Consider the following 17,191-nt stretch of genomic DNA (forward strand, 5'->3'; position numbering starts at 1 on the left):
GTATTTGCCACCTATGGGAAATGGTGCTTCGTATAATTGTCGCGTTGCGGTGATGCCCGGTGTGCCGCTACGGCCGAATAGCACTTGCGGCGTTGCCTTGTGGCATTGACATGTAACATGTCTGCTGCTATCAAGGCAACCTTCCTTCCGTTTGCCGGAATGCATTTATGGAGACCAAAATTGCATTAAAGAGCATGAGTTAATTGCATTCGTAATATACAAACTTACATAGTGGGTTTAGTTTCACAAATAAACATTATAATGGTGCAAAAGGGGCCCATGAACTTATTTTGCTGATTCCAATAGGTACAAAATCATCCTAGAGACTCGTCGCTGCTCTTTTCTGCCATAACCATGACTTTTCACCTTTTTGTATTGGAAAGAGTGTTAGACAAAACAAGAATAAACGAGACACAAGTTTTTACGTGAAAATCCTTGCCGGAAAAAACTACGGATGCACGAAGGCGTAATCCCTCTGATGAAGGAGTATTAGAAGAACGTGACAACAGACCGTCTTTAGGTGCGCTACATGGGGTATATATGAAGGCAATACATAAGCATCCTCGAAGAACAAGTAAAAGAGTTGTATCCGTAAGCGTCGACATCAACGCAACGCCCACATCGGTTATACTGCGTCTAGTTCAACACGGTACTAGAATTCAGATCACAATTTAACAATGTTCACCTTGAGCCAAATTTCCTCTACTAATCGAAGAAACTAAATAACACTATCCAAATCAGCATAAACACCTTGCACGTCAAAGTCCATAGGACAAGATCCGTTGACCCTGAGCTCATCCCACGCGGCCCCGAGGAGGAGATGATCGTCCGGCTTGCGCTCCGCCGCTCCCGGAAGGAGGCCCGTGCGAGGCAGCGCTCGGACTCCTTCCATCGGGAATCCATTGTGACCGCCCAAATGGCACATGGATCCGGCACTAGGTGTGTCGTCATTGGCTCACCGGAGGCGTCGCGGTCCGTCCGGCGTCCGAATGCAGTGGCGGACGCGCAACCCCTTTGTTGGCGCGACACGGCCACAAACGCAGCAGGGGCGTCGTCCGACGTAAACATGGATGCCGCGTGAGGCAGCGGGCGCGGGAGGCGGCGACAACCCTCGCGGCAGTGGACGTTGGAGAGGCGGAGTTGCATTCTCCGGCGCCCCGACAGATGGACTACAACCCCACGCGCCACAGCCATGTCGTGGTGGGTGTTGGCGGCTCCTCCCAGGACGAACCCATCATCAATCTGACGTCCACCAGCACCATCAGGGTTCCGGGCTCCGACGAGGAAGAGTATGGCATGGGAGACGGAAGCTCCTTGAGTCCTGTGAGCCGGGCCGTGTCCAATGTCCTACTCTATCTCACTGGCGACCAGAACAACACTCTGAGGGGCGCAACCAACCGCCGGGCATGGACACGGCGGAGTCGGACGAGCTCTGCTGAAGATTAGGTTTACGTTGCATGTAATAATATGATTTTGAGATTTCTAATTTGAGGTATCCGCATGTGGAATCAATTATTTAAGGTGTGACCGGTCACTATCTGCACACGCGCTCGGGCATTTGAGGTCGGATTTGCCAAGTCCGGCTGTAAATGCTCTAAAGCCATCAAACAACGCTTCGACCACTGTGTCAGGCCGGCTCGGACTTTCCCTCTAGTGATCTGTAACTTAATTAGCTTACAACTTATTTTTAGTCTATTTGGCTACCAGCAGGGACCATATATATAATAATAATTTGAGGTTACACGTGTACGACACAAACACCCTAACCCTTCGCTAATTACAATTTCAACTGTAGCAAAACTCGTACACATGTATTCGACACATAATTTTTAGAGCTGTTTTACGGTGATTGGGTTAGTACTCGGAGTACTTAGCAGTACTTATGATCACGTCTGATTTTTATTAGCCGTCAGATCTTGCGGGGAATTTTAATTGATTAAATTTAATATATTAATTGCGATAAGGGCATAATGGTCAAGGGGGAAATATTTTTTTTTGAACCGATCACCTGAGGACCAGATCCATGTCTACTCGATCCAGTTCAGAATCCTCCTCCGATATATTCGTCGCCGCTCGCCACTCCTGACCTTCTCCGTCCTCGACCTGCCCGACGAGAGGAATAAATTCATCATCCTCGTCCTCCACCCAACCAACCCCAGCCCCCCACGCCGTCACCGAAGAAGAAAAAGGCCGGATCTGCGGCGGCTGAATCGGCGGCGACCGCGGCGGGCGATCCCATCTCTTTGCGCGTATCATCCTTAAGGTATGAATTCGGCTTGGCGTTCTGCTCGTTCTCTTGGCCGTTGCGCCCCTCCACCGTGCATGCAGTACAACCTCAACCCCACAAGATCCGGGTACGGACTAGAACAACGAATGGAAAGCTTCATCGTGGCATAGTTTCTCTTGAGCTAATCGCATCATGTTCGTTTAAGTTAGATGTTGAGGGCATTGCTTACTTCCTTTGGTACCGCAGAAAAAAAAGTGACTTACTTGACGTTTGAGATGAGATATACTAAAGGAAGATGAGATACTGGTTCCATAGTTCACTTAATTTAGTTTATTAAAGTCATCATCACTTTAGGTTTGCATAGCGCATGAAATATAGTTTAAAGGAAGATGAGATACTACTTGTTGGACGTTGATGATTGGTTTCCCTCACATGTCAAACCAGCAAAGTCTTTTCCATGCACTTGTCTTTGCCTATGAGCTATTTTACACCTGCAACATTGATAAACAGAAAGATGTTGATGATTGGTTTCCCTCACATGTCATATGCAGGAAGACATGGCGTATGCAAGTGATGAGAGTATGTTCGAGTATCTAAATGTTGTCAGCAAGATGTTTGATAGTGAGGCTGAAGACTATGAATTCTACAACAACTCTTGAAAAAGGTTTTAGTGTGAGGAGAAGCTACGTTGAGTGGGATGGATCCAACAAATACATAATTTGAAGGAAAATTGTGTGTAGTCGTCAAGGGTTTCGCGAAGAGAAGCACATGAAAAGAAAGATGGAAGATAGAAAGAGGAGGCCACGAAGTTTAACTCGTGTTGGGTGTAATGCTAAATTGGCATTACGAGACAGGAGGAAACCGGTCGGTGGTTTGTCAAGGATTTCATCGATGAGCACAGCCATCCTCTAGCCCCACGAGATCTTTCTTGTTTGCTGCGTTCGCACAGACGAATTAGCGATGAGCAGAAAGCGGACATTGCGGACATGGAAAAATGTGGGATCCGCAAATACCGTATTATGGATATTTTGTGCTTTCAATACGGTGGATTTGATAAGGTTGGATGCATAAAGAGGGACATTTATAATTTCTGCCATGCTAATAAGCAGGAGACAATCAGTGCCGGTGATGCTAATACGGTGATCATGCACATGATGGCGAGGCGAGAGCGAGATGTGGATTTTTTCTTCAAGTACTTGGTAGACGAGCATGGCCATCTGAAGGGACTGTTCTGGGCTAATAGTCAATCGCGACTTGACTACGAGGCTTTCGGAGACGTCATTGTTTTCGATAGCACATACAGAACCAACAAATACAATCTGCCATTCGTGCCGTTTGTCGGGTTGAATCACCACTGCGGCACTGTTATATTTGGCTGTGGTATAATTTCTCATGAAACAAGCCAGGCATACGAGTGGATGTTGCGGACCTTTTCTGATTGCATGGCACAGAAGCATCCGATATCTGTGATCACAGATGGGGACCTTGCAATGCAGAGAGCAATAAGGGTGGTCTGGCCAGACTCAAACCATTGACTATGTATATGGCACATTCAGCAGAACATTGTACGCCATCTGCATGATGACGACGTAAAGGAGGAATTCAGATCTTTCATTTATGATACTTCTTCCATTGAAGAGCATGAGATAAAATGGATACAATTCTTACAACGGAATAAAGTAACCAGTGAGGAGTATTGGCTGCATCAGATGTATCAGATGAGAAAGTTGTGGTGTGCTCCATATCTTGAGGGGCGTTGTTTCCTAGGATTGAGAAGCAACCAGAGGAGTGAGAGCTTGAACTCTGTGCTACATACGCATCTTGAGGGTAAGATGTCGTTGTTTGAAATGCTAGAGCACTATGAGCGTTGCCTTGCGTCGCGACGGATTAACGAAGCTCTCCATGACGTCGAATCCTTGCAGTCCGTTCCATTTACAGAGAAAAATGCTTCGCCGCTTGAGAAACACGCCACAACAGTTTTCACACCTAGTGTCTTTAAGATGGTCTTATGGAGCATAGATGTTGTCAGCAAATGTCAGATCAGAGAGATACTAGATGGATCAGAAGATTCCACTTATGTTGTGTCCAAGCAGGAAAGAATGGATAAAAAAGTTTGGAGTGCACATTGAAGAGCAAGGAGGTCTTTTGCACAGGGTGAGTTGTTCTTGCCGTAAGCTGGAATGCGCAGGCACACCATGTTTCCACATTTTTTACATATTGGGGATTTTAAAACAAACAATTCTGCCCGGTTGTTGCGTTCCCACTAGGTGGACTATGAATGCAAAATGTGCATATGCACCTACCAGAAAAAACCAGATGTATGACTATTCGGTAAGCCTGCAGAGGTACCGCGAGTTGCGGAATTGTAGTCACGCCGCCAGTTTCAAGGCATGCCACTCTGATGAGGACTATCACCGTCTAAAGATGCTTTTGCAAGCACAACATCATGGCAAGCAATCAAGTTTTGAACAAGCTGACAGCAAGGAGTCAACTAATGCTCAGTATAACAACATTAGGTTTGGCCCGTTGATGCCGCACTCGCAGAAAGTTGATAAGGTTCTGGATCCTGTGCATGTGCCAGGATGAGGTGCACCAAAGAAAAGACTGCAGGCAAAGACAAAGAAGTCAAGATCACAGAATATCTGTGGCTATTGCAAGAAACCAGGTCACAATCGATGTAAATGCGCTAAATTGCTAGAGGTACGAAATATGTTCATATTTTTTTGCATGAGTTTTACTCATAATTGATGTCCATGTGATTTATTGTATTCTTCTGTGTAGAATCTCGAGGCTGAACTGTGACATCTACATACAGCATGAACCGACGATGAGCCAGAGAAAGTCATGTGCCATTCAGCTTTGTGTGACGTGGTCTTTACATTCTATTTCATCGTGACAGTAATTTAGTGAAGTGCGGTTGTACTGCCATGTTACTATATTAGTTCGACATCTTTCGTTTCCATTTTCTGTGTGTATCATTTGATGTCCAACTTTAAGAATGATGATGTATTTCGACAAATTGGGCACTATGATTCTTCACCCTTACTATGGTTGTCATGCATATTCATAATCATCATGCATATTCTTCATTTACACAACAATAATGACTGACGTATTTTTTAAATAAGCGGGGCCCACTGGGGTGTGCTTGGAAATCTTTGAAAAACTTACATGCACGTTCATCTTCGCTGCATGCAAATCGGGCGGCAGCCGCTGTGCCGGTAGCTGTCAAGGCCTTGATGAATCACTATTCACATGCAGGTCCCCGACTCTTGCATGCAGGTCACCGACTCTTGCATGCAGGTCCCTGACTCTTGCACATTTCTGATATTTTCACAGGTTACAAAATATATTATTGGACAGAATATAGACAGCAGCACACAGCAACAACACATTCATCGAATACAATAGAAGATTAGTCTCCGAATACAATTCATCATATTAGTCTCCGAATTCAAAAGACCGAACAAAGATAGAACATTACAAGTCTCGAGACCGCGAGTAGCGAGTTTGTATTCACATTACAAGTCGATATCGATCATCTAAACTACCATCACATAGAAGAGAGTTGCGGTCATCACGATGAGCATCATCGCGATGAAACTGGTCTTCATCCGGTTCCTCCAACGCTCCCTCCTCTCTCCCGCTAGATAGCGGGCGTATCTAGATTCCGCCTCCGCCCTAGTGGTGTACCCTTTGTAACTGTTACCGCTGAAACGGTGAACCTGTCTCCGACACTCCTCCCAGTCGTCGTAGACTCCGGGAACCTTACCCTTGTACACGACATACGACGGCATCTCTATGCACAAGCCAAACAACAGACAATACATAAGCAATACATAAGTATGCAACAAAAGGATCGGAAGAGAAAAGCAAGACATTAATAGCATAATTCATGGTCCTACTAATAAATAGCATCGATTACATCTAAGTTGAATGACTGTCCAATCAATGTTTCAGAACTACACATAGCATCACTACTTTCGACTCGACTCATGGGACCGGAGCGTGGATGAAGCCGCCGTCTGTCCTGATGGTGATGAAATCGCGGGCGTTGTCAGCCTGCATTTGTAGTGTTGTGTCTATCTCACTTCACAGAACACGGAATGTTAGAAAAAAAAGAACGATCGAAATCTAAGAAATCATATGTTACGGGCCGGATGATCCTGATGTGATCCTGATGTAGTTCCTCTACTACAATTCTCTCTAGGTAGCAAAATGCATGAGACTTTGGTTATGAAGAGGCAGATGGTGAAGATACAATGTAAAATCTGGTGCCATTTTGGCTGATGGTGAAGATACAATGCATTAAAACTCTGGTGCCATTTTGGCTGATACTTTGGTGCAATTTTGGTGGCATTTTTTGCTGTTTTGGCTGATGTTGTTTTGGTGTTGTTTTGGTGCCATTTTGGATGGATGCAGTGACTTTTTGGTGCCATTTTTGATCTCTTAATATGGTTGCAGTGGTCATTAAGTTTAGAGCAAAATATGGCTGTTATTTTTTTGTTTTGTTTCAGAAACAAGACAAACCAAAGGGCCCATGTCTCCCCTCCAGATTTTTCGAGGGCCAAAGAGCAGGACGTTTGAGTTTTCGAGGCAACTCCCCACGTCTCCCCTCCACTGGCAACTCCCCACGACTCCCCTCCACTGGCAACTCCCCACGACGCAGGGAACTCCCCTCCTATTCCATTGCCGCTCCATCTGCCTCCCTCTGCCTCCCTCCTCATTCCATTGGCGCTCCATCTTCCTCCCTCTGCCTCCCTCTGCCTCCACCATCAAGCAACTCCCCTCTGCCTCCACCATCGCTGGCCAGGAGGGCAATGGCGGAGGAATCGTGGAGCAACTCCCCTCCGTCTACCAAGAGAATGGCGGAGGCATCGTGGAGCAACTCCCCTCCGTCTGCCAAGCATCACGTAGGTGAGGCGTCTGGCAAGGAGCCGCTGGTGGTCGACGACGACGTTCCGGTTCTCGGGCAGAAGCAGGACTACACCGTGCCGCTCATGGTTGATATCCACCTGAAGAAGGAGAAGCTGGATGTCGTATGCACCAGCAATCCAGACGAAGCCGACAAGAGGATCCGCGAGATCAGGAGGAGGCTCGGCGGCATGCTTTCTTGGTCGATCGGTGTTGATGTCGAGTATACGAGGGAAGACGAACCTCCACAAATGGCTGCAGTTCTGCAGTTATGCATGGAGGATCTCGTCCTGGTATACCACATCACCACGGCAACCAAATGGTAAAAACATCCAGTTCTGAAGTTTCTGAAGTTCTGACATTTCTGTCTAATTAGTAGTTTCTGAAGTTTGTGAAGTAGATGCAATAGTTCTGAAGCTGTGAAGTAGATGCAATACTAGTTCTGAAGTTCTGAAGTTTCTGAACTTCTGAAGTTTCTGTCTAATTAGTAGTTTCTGGAGTTTCTGAAGTTTCTGAAGTAGACGCAATAGTTCTGAAGTTCTGAAGTAGATGCAATACTAGTTCTGAAGTTCTGAAGTTTTTGTCTAATTAGTAGTTTCTGAAGTTTCTGAAGTAGATGAATAGTTCTGAAGTTCTGAAGTAGATGCAATACTAGTTCTGAAGTTCTGAAGTAGATGCAATACTAGTTCTGAAGTTCTGAAGTAGATGCAATACTAGTTCTGAAGTTTCTGTGTAATTAGTAGTTTCTGAAGTTTTTGAAGTAGATGAATTTGATGCACCAAATTAATTTGATGCAGGCCCAAGGAACTCCGCCCGCTCTTGCAGGAGAAGAAGCTGTACACCTTTGTTGGCTTCTCCATTGGAGATGACAAGGAGAAGCTGAAGTTGTCTGGTTTGGAGATCAACCCCGACAAGTACGTCGACATACGGTGCAAATGGAGAGTTCCAAACAATGGAAAGAAGTGGCAGTCTTTGGCTGAGTTTGTAGCCAGCCTCGTCCACTCATCGTATAAGGAAATGAAGCAGAAGATCAACAAGAAATTGGACCACAAACTGTGGGGAGACAGCCCACTACCAAACAACCTCATCGAGTACGCAGCGAAAGATGCGTACATCACCTACGAGGCAAGGAAGAAAATCGAAACCATCAAAGAAGGTTTGAAGCAATGGCAAGAGGCAGAGGATCATTGGGATGACCCCTACTACTGGGGATATTGAGTTGTTTGTGGTATTATGTGTCTCAGTTTGTAGTTATGTGGTTGAACAAGTTTGCTTTTGTAATGATGAACAAGTTTGCTTTTGTTATGTTGAACAAGTTTGCTTTTGTAATGATGAACAAGTTTGCTTTTGTTATGTAGTTATGTGATTGTTATGATGCTGGTGCAGAACACTTATGGTTGTGATGTGATGCAAAATCCTTCAAGTTTTGGTGATCATTTAGTTCAAGTTTTGGTCAGATCATACAGAATGTTGTCTAGAAGTTTTTGTGATCATTTAGTAGTTTTTTTATACAGAAGCCTTTCACTATAACTGTCTGATCCTAGCAAAGACATGCATGAAACATAACTACTCCCACAAAACCTGTAGAAGTGCAATAACTGAAAAAGCTGAAGTTCTCAGCATGAAGAATCACACAACACAACACCTACATTATGATGATACACTATCAACTGCAGACCTGAATGCATCCAATTCAACCTTTCCCAAGCAGTGATGGTAACTGAAAGTATGACAACTAAAAACGCTGCTCTACTGTATGTGTCCAATAGTGCCATCATAACAGAACTTTGAAAAGTCCTATATTATACAGTAGCAAGCATGACAAGTTTCAGATGGTTTTCTAGCAAGTATTTTCCAGAAAAGTGGATTGGTGGCACGAAATTGCTACACGCAGTCGATCTACCTAGCATTATCAGCATGGATACCATTGAGACGTGAACAGAAACTGGGGTACCTGCGCTGTCCTGCGGTGGTTGACGAGATGGATCCGGCAACGCGCTCGGCCGATCCCGTTCGGGGGGCACGGGGGCGGCGGCGGTGGAGTCGCCCACGGCGTGCAGGCACGGCAGACAGAGGGGGTCGAGTGGGGGATCTGGCGATGGAGGGAGGGAGGCCACAGTGCGAGGAGAATAGGTGGAGTGGGGGGAGGGTTCTAATGGCCTAATTCGGATTGACCCTAATTCGGATGGGTCGTCCCACGCCAGCCTCACCCGCTGGGTCGCTGGATGGACCGTTGGGCCATCTCGTTGTCTGCGCCCGAGGCATGCATGCATGGGAATGGCGGCGACGTGGGTTTGCATGCGCGGGTGGCGGACGTGAACTTTATATATCCGAACTATGTTATGATTTCTACCCGAAAACAAGCTCCTGTGCAACGCGCTCCCGTGCTCCAGTGGGTTGTTTTTCATGTTGGTTGTGGGTTCTGTTCCGTTCTGTAATGTCTAGTACTTTGTTATGATTTCTACCCGTCTATTTGATATGTCATTGGTTAACTAGAATTTTTTTTTCAACGTTGTATGGTTTTGTAGGCTATAATGATCACGCACACGTGTAGATGAAAGGCACGAAAAAATAGTTTGAACAAAGACAACATAAATGAATTTTTACAAGTTTTATAGATGGAAACTTCTTTAGATGCAATGCCATCTCACAAACAACTGTATGATTGATCATAAAACACATGCATTGTTGTTCAAATAACTGTCTCATGAATAAATTGTACCATAATTGCGAACATAGTGTGAAACAGAAAAAAAGTGTTTGTTTGCAACAAAATAATCCTGGTTTGAAGCTTAAACTGGTCTTGTAGTCCTAGGTGCTAGTACTATATTACAAGTTTTAGAGTGGTTGGGCTTTCTTAGAATTGTTTTCGACTCCGAAAACAATTGAGCCTACTCCATATGGTCTTCTGCACTGCCAAAATCCAGTGACCTCTTGCGTTGCGTCGTTGGAGATTGCGGCGGGCTTGGCGACGACCCATATGCTTCAATCTTTTTCTCTTTAACATCAATGTAACCATACAACTGAAGTTGTTCTTGGTCTTTCTCCGCCAACTCTCTAGCAAGACCCTCCATTTCTTGGATTCTCACTTCCTGTAGAAAACAATAGGAATTGTATTAGGAAGAACTCAAAAAAGACGTAGCCATAAACTAGATGCATGTAACATTTAAAATTTAAACCTCTGGATCAATGTCATCCTCGGGAAAACAACCCGTAGTTCTATTGTACACAATGTACAGGTGACATGTCTTGCTGCCATTCAGATCAGAAAGCATTTTTTCTACATCATCTGGTCCTGCAATCAAGAACATTCCTTTTGGCAGCTTCCACGCGGACCCGGCTAAGAAGTAGTACAGTTCTGCTCCCATTTTGCAACCAAGAATCTCTCATTTCACTCATAATGAGATCGTAGGTCACTTTGGCGGGTTCAAAAATTCTGACTTCTGCCGGGTGTTCATCAAAGTATGCTCTCGGGACATGTGACATCTCATCATCCCTACTAACAAAAAATTCCATGACCAACACCTAGTATCTCACATCAGAGTAAATACATTCAATGAGTAAAGGGGCAAACATAATTTTGTATGTGCATAGCAACATTGCGGCGTTGTTACCTGCTTTTGTGGAATGTATCCTTCATGTGGAGTGACTGGGGATTGTGTCATCTCAAACCTTTTCACCTTGTTATGTGGAATGTATCCTTCATGTGGTGTGACTGGGGACTCTGCCATCACAGGTTTCTTATCCTGCGTATGAAACGTCGACAGTGGGTTTACACACAAGTTTTGAAAGGTCATACCATATCTTGGGTATGCATCGTTGCGAGGTACTTACAAGGGGAGAATTGACGATATGTTGTTGGGGTGGACTGATGTGGCATTGAACGGGTGACTCTATCGCACTGTCTCGAGTGAATGGCGACTGTGCCGTCTCATGATGCTTAGCCTACATACAATCGCCGACATAAGGTTGCCACAAATTGAAGATGTTTGTATCATAGAATACGTAGGTCCTTAATATATAGAATCGGTGCGGGATACTTACAGGGGGAGAATAATTGAAGACATGTTGTCGGGGTGGCCGTGAGATCGCACGGTCTTCTAACATATGTCCTTCCAAGCGGACCTTCTCCAGCATGGCCTTATAATCCATGTCCGACCGCTGCTGTAGCAGCTTACTGTCCATATCCGCACGTGCCTGCAACACATAGGCATCCATCCTGACTCGCTCTGTCTGTATAATACTGTCCACAAGCTTCCGGTCCTTCTGCAACGTTTGATGCATTTCCTTATAGCCGAAGACAAACTTTTTTTCCATGTACTCACAGTCCCGCTTATACTTTTCTTCAATCTCAAGACGCATCTTCGTCATCTTACGGGAAAACTCCTCACGCTCCTCCTTTATCATCCTGTCCATGTATGAACGTTCTTTTTTCAGTTACTTATCTACCTCAGCGCGATCCTTTTGCACCTTCAAGTCGATCTCCCGACGCGCTTCATGCAAAGACTTGTCGTACTCCGCACGGTTGTTATGCGCCTCTGAGACCATGGTCCCTACAGCAACACATATTGTTGGGGAACGTAGTAATTTCAAAATTTTCCTACGCACACGCAAGATCATGGTGATGCATAGTAACGAGAGGGGAGAGTGTTGTCTACGTACCCTCGCAGACCGCAACGGAAGCGTTGACGCAACATAGAGGAAGTAGTCGTACGTCTTCCCGATCCGACCGATCCAAGCACCGTTACTCCGGAACCTCCGAGTTCTTAGCAAACGTATAGCTCGATGACGCTCCCCGAGCTCCGATCCAGCAAAGCTTCGGGGATGAGTTCCGTCAGCACGACGGCGTGGTGACGATGATGATGTTCTACCGACGCAGGGTTTCGCCTAAGCACTACAACGGTATGACCGAGGTGGAATATGGTGGCAGGGGGCACCGCACACGGCTAAGGAACGATCACGTGGATCAACTTGTGTGTCCTAGGGTGGCCCCCTGCCCCTGTATATAAAGGAGCAAGGGGGAGTCCGGCCGGCCCTTGTTTGGCGCGCCAGGAGGAGTCCTCCTCCTACTAGGAGGGGGAAAGAGGTGGAGAGGGAGAAGGAAAGGGGGGCGCCGCCCCCCTCCCCTAGTCCAATTCGGACCAGGGAGGAGGAGGCGCGCGGCCCACCTCTGGCAGCCCCTCTCTCTCTCTCCACTAAGGCCCATATGGCCCATTACTTCTCCCGGGGGGGTTCCGGTAACCCTCCGGCTCTCCGGTTTTCTCCGAAATCACCCGGAACACTTCCGGTGTCCGAATATAGCCGTCCAATATATCAATCTTTATGTCTCGACCATTTTGAGACTCCTCCTCATGTCCGTGATCACATCCAGGACTCCGAACTAACTTCGGTACATCAAAATGCATAAACTCATAATAACTGTCATCGTAACGTTAAGCGTGCGGACCCTACGGTTCGAGAACAATGCAGACATGACTGAGACAAATCTCCGGTCAATAACCAATAGCGGGACCTGGATGCCCATATTGGCTCCTACATATTCTATGAAGATCTTTATCGGTCAGACCGCATAACAACATACGTTGTTCCCTTTGTCATCGGTATGTTACTTGCCCGAGATTCGATCGTCGATATCCAATACCTAGTTCAATCTCGTTACCGGCAAGTCTCTTTACTCATTCCGTAATACATCATCTCGCAACTAACTCATTGGTTGCAATGCTTGCAAGGCTTATGTGATGTGCATTACCGAGTGGGCCCAGAGATACCTCTCCGACAATCGGAGTGACAAATCCTAATCTCGAAATACGCCAACCCAACATCTACCTTTGGAGACACCTGTAGAGCACCTTTATAATCACCCATTTACGTTGTAACGTTTGGTTGCACACAAAGTGTTCCTCTGGCAAACGGGAGTTGCATAATCTCATAGTCATAGGAACATGTATAAGTCATGAAGAAAGCAATAGCAACATACTAAACGATCGGGTGCTAAGCTAATGGAATGGGTCATGTCAATCAGATCATTCAACTAATGATGTGATCTCGTTAATCAAATAACAACTCTTTTGTTCATGGTTAGGAAACATAACCATCTTTGATTAACGAGCTAGTCAAGTAGAGGCATACTAGTGACACTCTGTTTGTCTATGTATTCACACATGTATTATGTTTCCGATTAATACAATTCTAGCATGAATAATAAACATTTATCATGATATAAGGAAATAAATAATAACTTTATTATTGCCTCTAGGGCATATTTCCTTCAGTCTCCCACTTGCACTAGAGTCAATAATCTAGATTACACAGTAATGATTCTAACACCCATGGAGCCTTGGTGTTGATCATGTTTTGCTTGTTGAAGAGGCTTAGTCAACGGGTCTGCAACATTCAGATCCGTATGTATCTTGCAAATCTCTATGTCTCCCACCTGGACTAAATCCCGGATAGAATTGAAGCGTCTCTTGATGTGCTTGGTTCTCTTGTGAAATCTGGATTCCTTTGCCACGGCAATTGCACCAGTATTGTCACAAAAGATTTTCATTGGACCCGATGCACTAGGTATGACACCTAGATCGGATATGAACTCCTTCATCCAGACTCCTTTGTTTGCTGCTTCCGAAGCAGCTATGTACTCCGCTTCACATGTAGATCCCGCCACAACGCTTTGTTTAGAAGTGCACCAACTGACAGCTCCATCGTTTAATGTAAACACGTATCCGGTTTGCGATTTAGAATCGTCCGGATCAGTGTCAAAGCTTGCATCAACGTAACCGTTTACGATGAGCTCTTTGTCACCTCCATATACGAGAAACATATCCTTAGTCCTTTTCAGGTATTTCAGGATATTCTTGACCGCTGTCCAGTGATCCACTCCTGGATTACTTTGGTACCTCCCTCCTAGACTTATAGCAAGGCACACATCAGGTCTGGTACACAGCATTGCATACATGATAGAGCCTATGGCTGAAGCATAGGGAACATCTTTCATTTTCTCTCTATCTTCTGCAGTGGTCGGGCATTGAGTCTGACTCAACTTCACACCTTGTAACACAGGCAAGAACCCTTTCTTTGCTTGATCCATTTTGAACTTCTTCACCGAGGTCTAATATGTAAGCAGCTTCACCGAGGTCTTTCATTGAAAAACTTTTATTCAAGTATCCCTTTATGCTATCCAGAAATTCTATATCATTTCCAATCAGTAATATGTCATCCACATATAATATCAGAAATGCTATAGAGCTCCCACTCACTTTCTTGTAAATACAGGCTTCTCCGAAAGTCTGTATAAAACCAAATGCTTTGATCACACTATCAAAGCGTTTATTCCAACTCCGAGAGGCTTGCACCAGTCCATAAATGGATCGCTGGAGCTTGCACACTTTGTTAGCTCCCTTTGGATCGACAAAACCTTCCGGTTGCATCATATACAACTCTTCTTCCAGAAATCCATTCAGGAATGCAGTTTTGACATCCATCTGCCAAATTTCATAATCATTAAATGCGGCAATTGCTAACATGATTCAGACAGACTTAAGCATCGCTACGGGTGAGAAGGTCTCATCGTAGTCAACCCCTTGAACTTGTCGAAAACCTTTTGCGACAAGTCGAGCTTTGTAGACAGTAACATTACCATCAGCGTCAGTCTTCTTCTTGAAGATCCATTTATTCTCAATTGCTTGCCGATCATCGGGCAAGTCAACCAAAGTCCATACTTTGTTCTCATACATGGATCCCATCTCAGATTTCATGGCTTCAAGCCATTTTGCGGAATCTGGGCTCACCATCGCTTCTTCATAGTTCGTAGGTTCATCATGATCTAGTAGCATGATCTCCAGAACAGGATTACCGTACCACTCTGGCGCGGATCTCGCTCTGGTTGATCTATGAGGTTCAGTAGTATCTTGTCCTAAAGTTTCATGATCATTATCATTAGCTTCCTCACTAATTGGTGTAGGTGTTGCAGAAACAGGTTTCTGTGATGTACTACTTTCCAATAAGGGAGCAGGTACAGTTACCTCGTCAAGTTCTACTTTCCTCCCACTCACTTCTTTCGAGAGAAACTCCTTCTCTAGAAAGGATCCATTCTTAGCAACGAATGTCTTGCCTTCGGATCTGTGATAGAAGGTGTACCCAACAGTCTCCTTTGGGTATCATATGAAGACATATTTCTCCGATTTGGGTTCGAGCTTATCAGGTTGAAATTTTTTCACATAAGCATCGCAGCCCCAAACTTTAAGAAACGACAACTTTGGTTTCTTGCCAAACCATAGTTCATAAGGCGTCGTCTCAACGGATTTCGATGGTGCCCTATTTAACGTGAATGCGGCCGTCTCTAAAGCATAACCCCAAAATGATAGCGGTAAATCAGTAAGAGACATCATAGATCGCACCATATCTAGTAAAGTACGATTACGACGTTCGGACACACCATTACGATGTGGTGTTCCGGGTGGCGTGAGTTGCGAAACTATTCCGCATTGTTTCAAATGTACACCAAACTCGTAACTCAAATATTCTCCTCCATGATCAGATCGTAGAAACTTTATTTTCTTGTTACGATGATTTTCAACTTCACTCTGAAATTCTTTGAACTTTTCAAATGTTTCAGACTTGTGTTTCATTAAGTAGATATACCCATATCTGCTTAAGTCATCTATGAAGGTTAGAAAATAACGATATCCGCCACGAGCCTCAATATTCATCGGACCACATACATCGGTATGTATGATTTCCAACAAATCTGTTGCTCTCTCCATAGTGCCGGAGAACGGTGTTTTAGTCATCTTGCCCATGAGGCACGGTTCGCAAGTACCAAGTGATTCATAATCAAGTGGTTCCAAAAGTCCATCAGTATGGAGTTTCTTCATGCGCTTTATACCGATATGACCTAAACGGCAGTGCCACAAATAAGTTGCACTGTCATTATCAACTCTGCATCTTTTGGCTTCAACATTATGAATATGTGTGTTACTACTATCGAGATTCATCAAAAATAGACCACTCTTCAAAGGTGCATGACCATAAAAGATATTACTCATATAAATAGAACAACCATTATTCTCTGATTTAAATGAATAACCGTCTCGCATTAAACAAGATCCAGATATAATGTTCATGCTCAACGCTGGCACCAAATAACAATTATTTAGGTCTAATATTAATCCCGAAGGTAGATGTAGAGGTAGCGTGCCGACCGCGATCACATCAACTTTGGAACCGTTTCCCACGCGCATCGTCACCTCGTCCTTTGCCAGTGTTCGCTTAATCCGTAGTCCCTGTTTCGAGTTGCAAATGTTAGCAACAGAACCAGTATCAAATACCCAGGTGCTACTGCGAGCTCTAGTAAGGTACACATCAATAACATGTATATCACATATACCTTTGTTCACCTTGCCATCCTTCTTATCCGCCAAATACTTGGGGCAGTTCCGCTTCCAGTGACCAGTCTGCTTGAAGTAGAAGCACTCAGTTTCAGGCTTAGGTCCAGACTTGGGTTTCTTCTCCTGAGCAGCAACTTGCTTGCCGTTCTTCTTGAAGTTCCCCTTCTTCTTCCCTTTGCCCTTTTTCTTGAAACTAGTGGTCTTGTTGACCATCAACACTTGATGCTCCTTCTTGATTTCTACCTCCGCCGCTTTCAGCATTGCAAAGAGCTCAGGAATAGACTTATTCATCCCTTGCATATTATAGTTCATCACAAAGCTCTTGTAGCTTGGTGGCAGTGATTGGAGAATTCTGTCAATGACGCAATCATCTGGAAGATTAACTCCCAATTGAATCAAGTGATTATTATATCCAGACATCTTGACTATATGCTCACTGACAGAACTGTTCTCCTCCATCTTGCAGCTATAGAACTTATTGGAGACTTCATATCTCTCAATCCGGGCATTTGCTTGAAATATTAACTTCAACTCCTGGAACATCTCATATGCTCCATGACGTTCAGAACATCGTTGAAGTCCCGATTCTAAGCCGTAAAGCATGGCACACTGAACTATCGAGTAGTCATCAGCTTTGCTCTACCAGACGTTCATAACATCTGGT

Source organism: Triticum aestivum, chromosome 5A, assembly GCF_018294505.1.
Source record: "Triticum aestivum cultivar Chinese Spring chromosome 5A, IWGSC CS RefSeq v2.1, whole genome shotgun sequence".
Taxonomy (NCBI): Eukaryota; Viridiplantae; Streptophyta; class Magnoliopsida; order Poales; family Poaceae; genus Triticum; species Triticum aestivum.